At 40.2% G+C, this 17,040-nt stretch overlaps 1 protein-coding gene across 2 annotated transcripts in view; it reads left to right on the forward strand.

The window, feature by feature from the left end:
* Shisa9 (shisa family member 9) overlaps positions 1 to 17,040 on the forward strand; it is a 302,170-nt gene that overhangs the window by 262,333 nt on the left and 22,797 nt on the right. The window lies entirely within an intron of this gene.

The following is a 17,040-nucleotide window of genomic DNA, read 5'->3' on the forward strand; positions in this document are numbered from 1 at the left end:
TCTATGATGGCATATAGATTAGTTATTAATCTCATTATCAGGGAAGGACATTTAAGGTAGCCTTTCCACTGTTACTTAGATTGTTAGTTGGGGCCATCATTGTAGGTCTCTGGACATTTCTCTAGAGTCAGTTTTCTCTTCAAACCTATAATGGCTCCCTCTATTAGGGTTTTTCTTCTTTTTTCTATTCATCCCCTGACTCAATCTTTTTGGTCCCACATGTCCTCCTTTCCTCCTGTTCTCTTTCTTCTAACTCCCTCTCTGCTCACTTACTGCCCCCCTTCCTAATAAGTTCAGGAGATCTTGTTCCTTTCCCCTTCTGTGAGGTACCTTGTATGGATCTCTTAGAATCCTCCTTGTATCCTAATTTCTCTGGCAGTGTGAATTATAGGCTGGTTATCCTTTGCTTTAGGTCTAAAATCCATATATGAGTGAGTACATACTATGTTTCTCTTTTTGTGACTGTGTTACCTCATTCAGGATGGTTTCTTCAAGTTCCATCCATTTGCTTGTGAATTTCAAGATTCAATTGTTTTGATTAACTGTATTCTTAACTTAGAATTACCAGAAACTATGAATTCCACAGCTCCATGGAACTATTAGACCATATGCAATGTACCTGACATGTTTGTTCATGCCATGGCATGTTAAACACCTCCATATTTTAACATTAAGTTCCCATGGGAAGTCTAATCAGGACATTATTAACTTTCTAACTTCCATGATGAGTGGTCAACTCATAGGCAAGAGGGAGGATGATTTCCACAGTGATCCCTTGCAGTAGTGCCCCTGTCCTAGGTAACCAAAGCTTGAACCACATGTGCAGGACACTTATCATCAAATCTGCCTACCATGGCTGACCTTTTGCTTAGATTGAATAATATAAAGTGACCAAATATGAGCTTTATGTTGAAAATCTGGGGAGCTGAGAAAATGAGAATCTGAGCTGTCCTCTTCAACCAGGTGACAGACACCCTATAGATTGCCAAGAAAGATGTGAAATCTCAGTTTCAAGAAGCTGATATGGGGAGTAATTTCCTTTTTAGATGGTCATTTACTGTTACCCCAGAGATAGCTAATTGAATCAAGATTCAAGTGTAGTAGAATTTTGTGTCTTTGGACCATCAACAATTCATTATTTGAATCCTAAAATTTTCTAAGAAGCAGAGAGGGAGGAGTGATAAGAAGATGAGGACAAGACCAGGCTATGGAAACCCACAGAAATATCTGACCTGAACAAAGGGGAGCTAATGGATGCCCAGACTGAAAGCTGGGAAACCAGCATTGGGCTGACTCAGACCCGACTCAGACCCCCTGAACATGGGTCCCAGTTAAAAGGTGTGGACAGTCTAAGGGACCTCTGACAGTGGAACCAGGATGGATCCCTAGTGCACAAAAGGACTTTGGGAGTACATTTTCCATGGAGGGATACTTCCTTAACCTAGAGGCAGGAGGGAGGGCCTAGACCCTACTCCAAATATCTTGACAGATTTTGTTGATCCCTCCTGGAAGTGGAGTATGTGTGTGGGGAGAGGGATGAAATGGGAGGGTGGTCAGGAGGCATGGGAGGAAGAGAGGGAGAGAGGAAGTGGGGAGGGAACTGGGATTGATATGTAAAATAAGAAAATAATAATAATAATAATGATGATGATGATGTTAACATGTTCAAGAGACATTGTGCTGAGCACTGACATTATTCCAAAGAGAATAGACATGTGGTTTGCACATTTGATGAAAGAGGGAGCATCAATAAGTAATCACACAAGTAGATATATTTTCATGAACTATGATTATGAAGGAAAAGGAAAGGGTATTGTATTGTTATCATTTTATCATTCTATAATAGTTATAATATCCAATAATTAATTGCAATAGTTTAATGACTTCATTTGTATGCAGAGGTTATTCTTTTAAAAAATTTAGATACAAAAAAGTCTAACATGATGAATGAGAAAGCATTCTAAACAAAAAGTGAACATTATGAGTGTGTGTGGGATACACTGTGTGGAGTCATGAGAAAGTAGTGCAGCATATCTTCAGAGAAAACTGCCACATGCACATGAGACCTCTACATGGTGTGTATTTGCTTTTCATCCTATGATGCAAGGGGAATTGGTATGCTGGCATATGTGCACTGAATATTAGTCTGACTAGTGGTAGGTTCATATAGGAGTGGGTGTGAGGAAGACAGACATGTCTGTCTCTAGAAGAAACGATGGTCATTTGATCTAGAAAGAGGACAGGAGAAAGAGTGAATCTGGGAAATACTTGGAAGGAGAACTGGAGGACATCTTCACACTACCTTCTGAATGTTTATGTTTGTGCCCATAGACCTGAGCTGATCTCAATCTGTTCAGAGAAAATTCTTGTTGCAATGGCTGCAGTCATAACCAGTAAAGTGCTGAGAATAAAATGTCCAGTGTTCCATCTACATGAAACATATGCATCAATCCCAGATTCCTTAACATGGCTCTGGAAACACGGAGGAATTTTATAGGAGCTGGAAGATGAGGAGGGGTCCTGTGGAATGTTATCTTCTAGATATGGCATGGCTATTGCACTCATTACCTCATGACAGCTGGGGTACAGAAAGGAGGGTGGACACACAGCACACACATAAATGGAGGAAGGGAGAGAGTGACACATAGGAGAGAGATTGGGAGTAGGGGGGATGAGGGAGGGAGGGAGGATTAATTTGGGACAGGATTGTATTAAGCAGTTCCTGGGGAAATTAGAAGGGAGGATAGGTAAGATAACATTTCTTGTATTCTCAAAGAACAATTTTTAAAAATAAAATGTCCTGTGATATGTATTTCAGGGTAAAGCTGGGAAACAGAACCATGGTTACCTACAATTACTTTAAGAGACTCAGAAAAAAACTGAAGAGGCAATAATTAGAATGTTAACAAAACTTATTCTATGTCACCAGTCTTAAGTATGGTGCTGTAGGATATAAAGTGCTTATGTTGGAAGGTAAGAAACACCGTTGGAGGTGATGGGGTTGGGAAATCATTATGCTGGGATGTGGAACAAACACAGAGAAAGGTATAAAGCAAATGATTGATCTTAGAAGATCCAAAGTTTGACAGTAAAACTTATTCAATCTTCCCCAATATTCTGAATTTCTCTTTGCTCTCCTGGGATTATTTTTTAGGTGTCTTTGAGGGTGAGCATGTTATTTGAGATAAGTATTATAACTTAAAAATTGTAGTCATACATGAGGATAATGTATTTTTATCCTACACTAGTTTCATTAGTTTATTTTTTGGTGTGTATGTCTATGTGCCAGGCTCCCCTCCATGTGTGCGTCTGTTTGTGTCTGTGTGTATCTACATGCGCTCATGTGTAGACTAGGGATCCTTTAGGCAGCATCCATTTTTTTCCACCTTTATTTTTTGAGACAGGGTCTTTCAGTTCTTTGAGACTCACAAAGTAAGACTGGCTGAACTGATTCTCAGGGACCCACCTGTCTGTCTCCCCATTGCTGGGATTACAAGCAAGAGCCACCTCAACTGAATTTTTAGTGGATTCTAGAGCATGATCTCAGGCTCTTGTGCTTGCACAACAAGGATTTTTATTGAGAAGCCATTTCCCTTACCCTCCCTCATGCTTTGGAGACAAGACAGTCATCAGAGGGTTTAATGTACCTATCTAATATCACTTAGGTACAATTCCATACAAACCTTGCTGTAAAAATATCATCCATTTCCCTAGCGGTTTAGAAATATTTAGGTGAATGAAACCTCCCCTGTTCTCTTTAGCTCTAGATCCAGATCCCCTGTCCTCTCTCATTTCCCTCCAGCTGTGTGTCCTGTCCTCCTAATGCTCCATATATTGGCTTCAGGCAGCTTTGACTAAAGCTGATCCAAATGCCTTGATTGGTGTACCTCAGCAAGCAAGCAAGCAAGCAAGCAAGCAAGCAAGCAAGCAAGCAAGCAAGCAAGCAAGCCTGATGCTGGGTTGTCTAAAGGACCTTCCCAGTCCTGTGTCAAATCTCTTTGCTATGGTCATGCTGTGAATCACTTAGTTATCATCTCACATCCAGGAGAAAAATGGACTGTGTTCTTATCTGAGCAGTTCAGTATCCAGGCTTTTCGGGTAAGCTAAGCCCAGTTTTCTCATTTATTTTATTATCTTCCTTTTCCCCTTGTTCTTGTCATTTTTTGTCCCAGGCAACAAATGTTCCATAAACAAAGGATATATGCACTATGCACATACTCCAAAAAGAGAAAAAGAATTCAGAGCATCCTGGATGCTTATATTGCTAAACCAATGTATTAATCCTTATGCAGTTTGCTTTGAGCAAAGTCAGACTGTAGGGTAAAATGCAGTCTCTTAAATATTGCCTGTTGCAAAGTAGGTATCTGGAAATAGTCTCCTTTCCTTTCTCCCCTGTAAGAGAATAAGCTAGGGCAGGGCAGGGGTGTGGAAGAAAACAGACATACTCCATGATCTCAAAGAGGTATGGGGAAGAGTTGTCAAGTGAGTAGTGAAGAAAATACACTTCTTCATTGAATTATATTCTGTCCAAAGTCATACAGAAGTTTGTAGTTTCTAATGTCAGTGAATGTGACCTTATTTGGGAATATGCTCACTGTAGATATGATAAGTAGAAATAAGTCTATGCTGGAGCAGAGTGGACCCTCATTCAACGAGACTGGAGCCCTCACTGAAGCATGGAATTCAGATGAAGCAGATTGTAGATGGATAGCATGTAAGGTGAAGGCTGTCCTCTGTAAGCCCAGGATATCAAATGCCAGCTACCCAGGCTCTCTCTCGCCATCTTAAGGAAAAAATATATCTGCTTTCATCTTGATTTTGGACTTCTAGCTCCTAGAACTGGAGGTCAATATGTTTCTGTGGTCAACACCACTCAGTTTTATAGGAAATTTTACATAGCCTTCATAGGTTAGTCAAGGGGCCCACACAATACAGTCACATCAGCAACAGAGATACATTCTAGAACGTACATTGTTGGGTATTTTGCCAATGTGCAAATATAAAGATGCCTACAGCATCACTGAGTGATATTTTATAAGATCACTGACATATGCATGCTCCATCATTGGTGTAAATATTAATGTAGTGTAAAGCTGTCTTTCCTGATGCTGTGGAAGTGATGCAGGATTGACACTCAAACTGAGAGAAAAGAGTTAGTTTCACAAACACAAAGCACAGCATGCTATGGACCTTTTAAAATGTGGTAAATTGTCACTTTGTAATCTTTTCTAACATGGTTGAACACCTGGTTTCTAATCCCACAATGTATAAAAGCTTGAAATAAAGAAGGCTAAAAGGATTGGCTACTGCTTGCTCTGTGGCTGGCAGAAAATGATAGAGCCAAGGCAAATGGAAACCACAGACTAAGAAGAGTCATAGGAGACGGTGCAGGGAGAAGATATAAAGAAACACAAACAGAATCTCAGCACTCTGAGACTGATGTGCAAAGGAGAAAGTGTCTACTGCTAGAATTCTGTCATGAAGTTAGCCAAGATGGCTGATATGGGCATTGAATAATCTTTTGTATGTACAGTGATGGTTCTGAACTATCAGCCACAAGTTAAATACTTGTCTTAGTTCATTTCCTATTGCTATAACAAAATACCCAAGACAGGGTAATTTATAAAGAAACATGATGATTTATCTCAGGGTTTAGAGGCGACAGCCCAGGATTGGGCAGCTCTACCTGGCAAAGGAATTGTGGCATGTCTGTTCATGGGAGGAAACAGAAAGGCAATTGGTTGTGTGCAGAGACAAATGTTGCAAAACCAAAGGGCAAACACCCTCTTTCAAGGTAACTAACAGTCCCATGAAGACTTTATCAGTGCATCCTATTGTTCTAGTTATTTTCCAGAGGTTTGGTGACCTCTTAATGCCTTTATGATGAGGGATTAATTTCAACATCCATTCCATAGCATTCCCATGATAGCATGGCAGAGATGATCTGTGTAGAGGTGATGACAACAGACTGTAGCATGAAATGGTAACTGAGTTCCTTAAGCATGCACGCAATGGCACTTCAGATTAAAATTGTTTTGCTGTCTTTGTTACTTTGTTTTATTTTTTTAATAGAAACAAAGCAGATTCTCTATCTTGTGAAGCCAAGCAACACAGCCCTCTTGCAGTTAAAAAATTATTTCTGTGTACATGTGTTTTATTTTATGTTTGTGTGCATGAGTTTATGTGTATTATGTGCATATAGGAGTATGTAAGGGCTAGGAGAGGTAATTAGACCCTCTAGAAATGGGTGGTTACAAGCTACCATGTGTGTGCTGGGAGCAGAACCCAGTAAGCACTCAAGTGCAAAGCCACCTCTCCAGCTCCTTTATGGAGCTTCCATGAGTGCTTTTGTCTGGCTGTGTCACAGTTTTAACTGTGTGGATTGTAACTTCTGTCATTGTCATGTCTTCTGTCATATAGCCCGTGTGGCTCTTACTCTACACTCTCTTTACTTGAACTACAGATGGCATTCCAGGGCTGACATAAAACTGGCCACAGACTGAAAATTAAATAAATATTTCACGACTCTAGTTTTAAAATACTCCCTTCCTAAAGTCAGAATAAAGATAAGTGCTTGCACACCATGAATATGTAAACCTGAGGGTAGCATGAGCTGCTGTTGCCAGAGATTTCACTTTTAGATGTTTATGCTTTTTCCTCCATTATGAATTGGTACTTGTCCTTCTGCTACTGAGACTCAATGAGGTGGTTTTAATTCTCTTTTTGCATGAATATTTTCTGGTGGAGAGTAGCTTGCTATGTCCTCTTTTTGTTGTTGTTGTTGTCTTATTTATTTATATTTTATTTTATTTTGCTTGCTTGTGGTGAAAGACACATCTATGTGGTATTTCAAATAATTTAATTTTCAGGTTTTTTCCCTTAAAAGGATGGTAGGCATAAAGATTGCAAAAGGTTAGAAGGGAAATGCAGAGTTAAAAGCCAGGGTTCTGTTCTAACTTTGAATGTCCATTTCTTTGTTGTTGTGATAATTACCAGAGCAATTGGTGCCTGCAAGGACATCTTCTGACCTTTCTCTCTCAAAGGGCTAGTTTTGATATAGCTGAAAAGAATTCTGGTTTATGTCCAAGCATTCTGAAACTCAACACACCCTTTCTCGTGGCTACCTTATGTTGCTTTGATTTCCTGGGCAATCAGAGGCAATAAGGCTTCGGCTACTGTGGGGGATGCTGGTAATGATAGCACATACATTCTGCTTCAGGGCTGTGAACCCACAGCATCTCAGGAGGAAGCTGTTATGGCCACAGTTTGGATGTTAGAAGGCTGAGGTCCATAAACACTTTATGGCACATCAAAGGTGCTATAGGTAGATGAGTAAGTCACAGTTTGAGTCCCTGACTGCCTCATAGAGTGCATTCTTGTGTTATCATAGTCATCATATTATCCACGACAGTGCTGTGTACACAAGAGAAGCCTAAGTCTGAGTCTTGTGCACAGTGTGTTGGAAAGGGTGGGGATGTGAGGAACCATGGCCTCCAAAGACTCAGTCCTTCTCAAATGGTGAAAGGGTTGAAATGATTTTTATGAGATTCTTTAGTGTAAATGCTAGAACTTACCCACAAAGCAAAACCCTGGAAGATCAGAAATACTAAAGTCTGTGCCAAGGAATGAATGTGATAATCTAATGAAGAGGCAATGATACAGGAGACTCCAAAAGGACACCAGGTTTTGTAGAATCGAGAGTTCATTCATTCTCTGAATAAATTGTAAACTCTGTTCTCTGGACAGGCATGGATCTGGAAAAGCATGGCCCTGGACAGGGCATGGATCTGGATAGGTGTGGATTTGGGGAGGCATGGATCTGGATAGGTGTGGATTTGGACAGGCATGGATCTGGATAGGTGTGGATCTGGGCAGGCATTCCTTTGACTGGAATACTACACAAAGAAGGAAAGAGACTGGAGGCAGGGGACTTTCTCTCCACACAGATGGCTCAGTGCCATGCTAACAGCAGCCTGGATCAGTGGAGGAAACACTGCATAGACAAACCACTGAATATATCTGGGGTTTTTGTTTTCTTTCTTTTGTGTGTGGGTACATGGATATGTGCAAGTGTGAATGCATATGTGTGTATGTGGAGGCCAGAGTACATGTTCACTGTTATTACCTAGGTACCATTCATCATATTGTTGAAACAGGGTCTTTCACTGGTTTGAAACTTGCCAAATAGATTAGGCTTGCCAGCCAGCAAGACCTATCTCCAATTCTCCAGCATTGGGAAACACGGGTGCACCTCCACACCTCCACACTTGGCTTTATATGACCAATGTCTGAGTGGACTGTGGTTTTCATGTGCGTAGGAGAGAAAGGAGAGTAGAATGAAATGGGAGGAAATTCACTCCATCTGCTGTGTGTGTGTCAGGTTCAATGATCCATTCTGAGGTAAGCCCTGCAACCTGCAATCACAGGTTATGTGCTATCTCAGAATCATGGAGCCAACTAGGCAATCATTTGGTTGGCTTATATCACTGTTTCTTTTTCTTTTCTATTTTTCTTTTTGTCCGTGTGTGTGTGTGCGTGTGTGTGTGTGTGTGTGTGTGTGTGTGTGTGTGTGTGTGTGTATGTGTGTGCACGCACGTGCATGCGTGTATGTGTAGGTGCTGGTTCATGTGTGTATATCTAGAAACCAGAAGTCAATATCAAGTAGCTTTCCTATTCACTTTCTACCATATTGTTTAAGATATGACAGTCTCTTGTTGTTCCTGGAGCTCACTAATACTACTAGCTGACTGGTCAGCAAGCACACAGAAGTGTCTTGTCACAACATTCCCAGTGCTGAGTTTAAATTGCATGCTCATATGCCTAGTTTCATGTGTGGGTTCCAGGACACTAAACTCAAGCACCCATGCTAATATAGCAAGCATTTTACTGGGCCATCTCACAAGCCCCACACAACTGTTTCATACACTAATTACTCACAGGAGCTCATAGCTAATTCTGTAGACTCCAGCTAGAATCCCAAACAGGAGCTGTGCAGGTGACCTCCTTCTGGCGTTTTCCTTGATTTTCCATCATTCCTCCCTTTACCTGGGCTTGGAAATTCTTTGAAGGGAAGTCACGTGACAGAATCTAGTCTTCTTTGTCTCTTTGTTTTCATCTTCAGACTCACCAAGAGTCAATGCAGATGAGCTTTTTGTATTTTCCTTCTCTGGTCCATCTTCTTCAAAACCCTGTCATCCTGCCAACCTTATCTTGCTTTAATATGCTAGTGAGTGAAAATGAAGGAATTTGAGGGAGGAATGTCCTGCAAAAATAATAGTCTGACTTAGGAATTGATTATTATCTGGCTATAAAATGACTTTTGAATGTCAAAAATTCGAATATTGGCTCCTAGAGAGATAGGAAGAAAATGCCTGAGACCATAGAGTTTTAGAGTTGACTGTTAGAGTCAGGATGGCTCTACCATTCTCACAGGATTTCATGTGGGCAAAGCTCTCCTGTGCCTGGATTTCTTCCTCTATGAAATGGAGTTGAATATGAGGATACATAGAGACCCCAGAAAAAGTGGATGAATTTGTATATGAAGACTGCCTCATGTCTCATTAACTTTCTATATTAGTTATAAATAGGGGATGTTTTCACATTCTCCATCTTTAACATTGTAGTCATCACTCCCCCTTCACTGTACACCTCCTAATAAATCCTAAATTCCTAGCTATACCTAGCATCTGCCAAGCACAGGTTCTTCAGAGAAAATAAATAATAATTTATTTTCTCTCTCTCTCTTAGCAAAAGTGAAAAACAAACAAACCACAATGCAAACTAGCAAAATGTTTTCAACAAATGGTGCCAGGGAAGTGGATATTCATATGTTCATGTGTAGAAGTTTAGATATCTGTTCCTATCTCTGTACAAAGTGGATCAAAGACTTCTATGTAAGCTGAGGAACTTTAAAATTGCTGCAGTAAAGCAGAGAAAATACTTCCAGATACAGGCACAGGCAAAAGACTCCAGTATTCAATAACAAAGCATGACAAATGGGTTGACTTCCAATTAGAAAGCCTCAGTGTAGGACAGGAGACAATCAATGAGCCAAGAGAGAGCCCAAAGGATGGAGAGGCTCTTTACCCTCTTTCCATCTGATGAAGCATTACATATAGAACATGTAATGAACTATAATAAAAATAAATACTGAAACCCAAATAATTTGATCTATAAATCAGAAAATTTATAGATTGGACAGTTCCCAAAAGCCGTGTCATTAATATGACTGTTCAAATATGAGTTGGACAGGAAAGACACCAATGGTCATGCCAAAGTGGATGGGAAAAAAAACCACAATAGACCTCATCCCTACACAAAGAATTACAGGTAACTGAGGAAAGCTGGGAGAGGTGGTCTTTCCCAGGGAAGAGCTCACCAAACAGTCAGCCCTGAAAGGCACATACATTTAGCATTATTATATTGACTGAACATATTATATTTGAGAACACACACACATGTATGAAATAAAATTAGTGAAAAAAGAAGCTATGAATTTCAAGGAGAGAGGAGGGTTTGGAGTGAAGAAAGAAAAAGAAAAATGTTGTAATTATAATCTTGAAAAGTAAATGACCACTAGACATATGAACAATGTTCAGTCTCCATAGCCTTCAGGGAAATGTAAATCAAAACTGTACTGAGATCCCATCTCACTCCAGTTAGAATCACTATCAAGAAAACATCAAATACTGATGAGGATACTGGAAAAAAGTAATCCTTACTCACTGTGAGTGGGAATGTGTACTTGTGTAGCCCCTTTGGCAATCAGTATGGAGGTTGCTAAAGAAACTAAAATCAATCCTGTTCTACTAGTCCAGGTATAAATACAAAGAAATCAACGTTAGCATGCCACAGAGATGCCTGCATATCCACAATCATTGTAGCATTAGTTATGGGATTAGCCTCCATATCAAACAGCTGAGTGGATAAAGAAAATGGGATACATGTATATAGTGGATTTTTATTTGGCCACAAAGAAAAACAAAGGTTATGCCATTTTGCTAGGGAAAATATGGAACTGGAGACTCAGAAAGGCAAATGTTACATGCTTTCTATTATATATAAAAATCTAGAATTTAAATAATATCACAGGATATGAAAGTTGAAGATGGAGGAGATCAGAGGGAACTGGGAAGGCAAGGACAAGGGAGGGTAAAGGATATAAATGTGAGCAAAATACCTGATAAACATATATTGAATGCCATAATGAAATGCATAATTTTATATAATGAGTAATGATAATAAACAATTTTAAACACACAGTTCCCAATCACTGTCTTCTATTGAATAAAGTTTGTTCCCTTCTGAATATGAGCTAAAAATTCTGATGTCATTGCATACACATACACACACACACACACACACACACACACACCTATATATATATGTATATGTATATATATATGTATATTCATATATATGAATCAATAATTAACAGGAAGGATAGAGGGCAATAGGAGTTGAGTTTATTAATATTGGGGTAGAGAAGTAAAATAAGCAGGTGGGGTGATCAAGAATGATGTATGTGACAATGGATCATAGTTGGGGAGATCAGAATGAAAGCATGCACAGGCTAATACAGGTACAGGTGGTTAAATATTTATAGGTATGTGCGTGTCTATGTCCTCACATATGGAAACATTCTTAATCTGTCATCAGAGAGATTTGCAAATTAACCACAGCTCCCTTACACACAAAATTTTGGTGTCTGTTTTAACATGTATCAGTCCTTGAAGGGACTTGGGATGATCCTTGGGTCCGGACAGGAAATATATAATGAGATATATTACATCACCAAGAGTAAACAATGACCCACAACATAAAAAAGATGGAAGTATAACAAAGTAGCAAATTGAGGAACACAACAAAGAAAGTATTATGATTATAACCCAAGACATAAGACATTTTGTGTATCTACAGTGATAGGAATAAAAGATGGAATGTGGAATGAAAATGAGTTCCAAATGGTTTGTGTATTACATCTCCACTGAGGAGGTGCAGCATCCTTTCCTGCTCCTTAGGTGTGGATGATGTATACCTGCTTCCTTCCAAAGAGTGAAGGTGGGATGTGCAAAGGAGGGGCAAGTGGAGGAGTTCACTAGTGGAGAATCCCTGCGAGCACTGCCCACAGAGCTAGGTGATAAAATGGGACATCTAGCAATGACACGCTATGATGACAGGGTTTCCCTCTGTGCTTTCCCTCCCATTAGCCAATAACCCAAACTGAATCACAAGGATGACATGAGAGATACTTCTTTTAATTGACATTGAACAAGGTACCCTCCAGACCATGATCCACAAAACCATCAAAGACATAAAAATACACATTCTGAGAAAACTGTTTACAAAGGAGATGAAGGAGATGAGATTCAGTTTAATGTCGTGATGGATTGGGATTCTAAAAAGGGTATTGATAAGAGTGTAGGAAGCCCTAATGAAGTGTAAACTTTTGTTAGTAAACTATCAATATTGGTTCATAGATTGCAACAAACATCCCAAGAGTACATGTTCACAATAGAGAAACTGGGTTGAGGGCAATAGTGGATGTTTCTGTACCACATTGTAAGTATTTTACATTAGTGTCCATCTGGAGAGATGGCTCAGTGCTTAAGAACACTTATTTTTACAGGAGACCAAGGTTTGCTTTGCAGCACTCACCTGGTAGCCCACACTGCCTGTAACTCCAGTTCCATGATTTTGACACACCTTCCTGGCCTTCTTGAGTCCTAGGCACATATATGGTACACATATATACAAACAGGCAAAACATTCAACCACAGAAATATTTTAAAAGTCCCCAGAGGCTGGGGAGACTGTCAGTCAAGGAAATGATTGCTGTGTGAGCATGAATCTGATCCCTGGCCTCTATGTAGAAAAGATGGGCCAGGCAGCATGAACCTACACTCCCAGAACTGGGGAGCTGGAGACACAGGAAGCCCTGGCCAACTAGTGTAGCCAATCCACTTTTGGTGAGAAACCCTGACTCAGCAAACATAGTAGAGAGTAGTAGAGGATGACACCTGATGCTGAGCTCTGGCCTCCCCATACACACACACCTGCCCATCTGTGTACCTGTGTGTACACAACCCCTGCTGTCAGACAAGACAGAGTAAGTGAAGGAGGCAGTATTTGGGAAGCTAGTCCCTGAGTACCATCAAAGCAGCACACTTAGGGCCTTCATTATTTTCCATGCTAGTCTTTCCCATGAAATGTTTTGGGGCTATTTTTGTTGTCATTCCTCCCAAATGAGCCATTGATCACCATTTTTCTTTTCCACACAGAAACTCCAAACACCCTCTCCCTATTTGGAGCTGAGCACATTTTACCCTAACTGACATGATCTGAATTGCATGCATTTTATTTCTATTGAATGACACATAATAATGGTACCTCCAAGGTGGTTACCTTGGTGTAAGAATGCTAGATGCCTCCAATTAGAGTAATTATGCCTCAATATTCTTTGAAAATGATTGTTGCATACACGAAGACCCTTTCTGTCTTAGGAGAAAAGTACAAGGGTGTCAATAGCTTCTTGCATGCTAATGGAGGTTGTTTATGGAATATGGCTAGTGTCCCAGAACTGCAAAGGTGCTGTAGTCTTTCTAAGGGCTGTAATAAACTGTAAAAATGTAAGGGTATGGAATAATTTTGTTGTTGGGTTGGGCAGAGAGTCTGTTTTTATGCAAGTGCATGAGATCTCTTTGGAACTGAGGTATATCTAAGAGAAATCACTCTTCCAAGAGAAATACTCCCTTAGTTCAACTGGGTTCCTCTATGGCCATAGCTATGTAAATACAAAAAAAGTATGCATACATACCGTGGATAAGTGTGCATTTGTACACACAGCTACAGATAGCATTAGCATGCACACATTTACACTTCTTTTCTCACCCTGGCTGTGGCAGTTCCAGAGTGCAGCCTTATTCCCCTCTGCTTTGCCATAGGGCTGTTCTGTAATTTTTACACATCAGCCCAGAGTTTCCTCTCATCCTCTTGTTTTGTGACTCCTTTGTTGGGCACATTTGGGGGAACTCAACAAACAGCAGGCTATGTGATCTAACCTATCTTTTTGTCTAGGAAAACAAAATAATGTGTCAAAAGCCAGCCACAAGTGTCTGTTTAACAGTTATTGATGGCTTCCCTGAGGGTTGGAATTTTAATATTTCTGAATATCCAGCGCCTAGAAGGTAGAACAAAATGGCTATCTAAGGCTGCGGGAAAGTCACTTTTATGGTTCTAAATATGAAGCAGAGGCATGACTCAGGGGCAGCTTCGTTTCTTCTTGTGAGAGTTCATTTTGGTGGGCCTTCTCCATCATACCTACTTATGTTCAATAACCACTCAGTGCCCTTGAGGCAGCACAAAACTTAGCAGAAATAATCTAAAAGCAAATGCTCTGTAATGTAATATTAAGTATTCTGTTTAGTAATATAAAAGCTGTCCTAAGATGTCCTGTGCAGAACATCTCTACAGGCTTTCTCCTCCTTTAATGAAGTAGTTAGCATTCCTAGGTGAGCGTAGAAATAGCATGTAAGTGTAGTGATGAGGGTCCACAATGCAGGATGGAGAGGATGGAGGACTAGGTTCATGCTGGAGGACTGACATAGAGGATGTCAGTTCTAACTAGACAAGCTAGATGTCTTCCTGGGAGAGGGGGAAAAAAGATATGAATTTACTTATGTCCTTGGGCTTTCTTTATGCACCACTCCGTCAATCTTAGAAGCTTTATCTCATTTTTTATTGACATTCAGTAATTATCATACCCAGGGGTAAAGTGTGGTACCCTGATACATGGATTACACCATTTAATGATTCAATTATGCCATTTAACCTATCCATAACCTCAAATAATTTATCATATCTTCATGGTAAGAACATGAAAAATCCTTTCTTTTAGGTTTTGGAGATAGACAATTTATTATTGTTAACAGTCACCCTACTATGAGATTAATTTAGTTCTTTTATTCCACTATAAAATCTTTGTACCTGTTAGCCAACCTCTCCCATATCTCTCCCACTGCTTTCCACCTGAAAATTTCTAATGTATCTTGGTAGCAAGGCAGTGGGGCAAGAGAATTCCCATCTTGATACAAACCTAGGTTTGATGTGAGAGTTTTTAAGAAGGGTCCTCAACCAGCAATGGATTGGACTTGCTATGTAAATACAAAGGAAGCCCCATTGTACCTGTAGTGATAAATTGCAAAGGAGGCACTCAACACCATGCAGTAGAATTCCAGAATGGCATTAAACCACTAGTATATCTTCCTAGATGTCACATTCTTTGCTTCATTTTCCTCCCTTCCTTCTGCCCTTCTGCTGCAAGTGTTTCCTCAGATAATATCCCAAATGTGCTTGCATTTAAGGTCTTATCTTATGATTTCTAGGCAAGCTCACACTTGGACAGTTAAGATGATTGACAGCTCATCATATGACTGTGATAAAAATGAAGAAGCATATTAAAGGAAGTGGTGATTCTAAATTTATGAACACAGTGGCTGTACAGTAAAATAAATCACACAAAGAAACACAGAGCACATCTGATGATGATGATATATGCCAAGTTGCTTTCCATTGGACCAGCGTTTGGGAAATTATTTGCTTGGCCTGGCATTTCCATGGGTAAAAGACATACTCGCTGGAGGTTGGTTCTGCAAAGGAAATGTAGGAGCATCTCAGGGCTCAGGGCATAGTGAGTGCCATGTCTTATCAACAAATTTCTCTCATCACTTTGGGTGAGCCAAAAAGCTATGGTGGCAGGACACCCTGCCTTTTGTATGTGAGCCTGAGACTGGATTAGATGGCTTGTGACTGAGAGTACCAACTAATGGCATCTCATGAGGTAGCCCTAGCACCTTGGTGGCAGTGTGCACCTTAATGAACACAGGTGCTTCCTGATGCTGGAGAGATCCTACAAGATTCCCTGGTTGGCTCTCCTGGATTGACCATCTCTCCCTTGAACCTTATTTCATTGCTCTCAAGGTGAAGATGGGGTCCCTCAATGAGCTGGCTGGGCTCTGCCAGCTTCTGCTGCCGCATCTTGTTCTACTTCCTTCATGATGCATTTCCCAGTCATGTGCGTCTAGAGACCAAGGAACACTCCCCAGGTTCTGAGCCTGAACCTGAACCTGCCATCTTACCTCCAGTGACAAAGCCACCTGCCATTTCCTCTGCCTGTAAGTTCTAGTACCTTCTACACCTTCAACACCTGACTGATATTCTACTTTTCCTCCATATCTCATCTCAGAATGAATTGAAGAGGTGAATCTTCTGGAAATTCCCTTCCCATGGATTTTTCAGTCCCTCCAAAGTAGTCAGTATTCAACACATGTGCCGTTTAACTTATGCAAGCCTTCCAGTGCAGGCATAGGAACGTTTTCTTTTCTAATATAAACACTGTAACATTTATACAGATTCACATGCTTCCTATCCAGTCTCTGGAAAACTTCCTATATATGTAGTGTGGATTTACTCTAAAATTTTTCCCCTAACAGTTGCATGAAATTCTACCATATGCATGCATAACCCATGTACATAACACATATGTGAAATATTTTAAAGGCTTCCCAGTTTCAAGGCCAGTCTGGTCTACAGAACAAGTTCCAGGACAGGCTCCAGAGCTACAGAGAAACCCTGTCTCAAAGAAAATTTTTTTCCTATAGTAGTTCAGTTTTTTTCCAGTTTACATTAAAAACAATGAAATAGTACAAAAATGTTTCTGAGAAAATATCCTTACATTATGATGATTATATATTTCTGTAGGCTTGAATACCAGAGATGATATTGTCTGTTTCACATACACAATAGTGTACATTTCAGTGTACCAGGTGTTTTTCTGCAGGTATGGCAGGTGAAGCAGGTTGCACATAGGCCTCAAGCTTCTGAGGTCTCTGTTCCAGCATTCTTGCCATCATTGGTGACCTATTCATCCTATTCATCAGATTCTTGGCAAAGGAGCTCTTCTGAGTTATATTTACTGAAGTTGAACTTCTTGTTGAACAAATCATGTTTGTTCTTGTGTGTGTGTGTGTGTGTGTGTGTGTG

Source organism: Phodopus roborovskii, unplaced genomic scaffold, assembly GCF_943737965.1.
Source record: "Phodopus roborovskii unplaced genomic scaffold, PHOROB, whole genome shotgun sequence".
NCBI classification, from domain to species: Eukaryota; Metazoa; Chordata; class Mammalia; order Rodentia; family Cricetidae; genus Phodopus; species Phodopus roborovskii.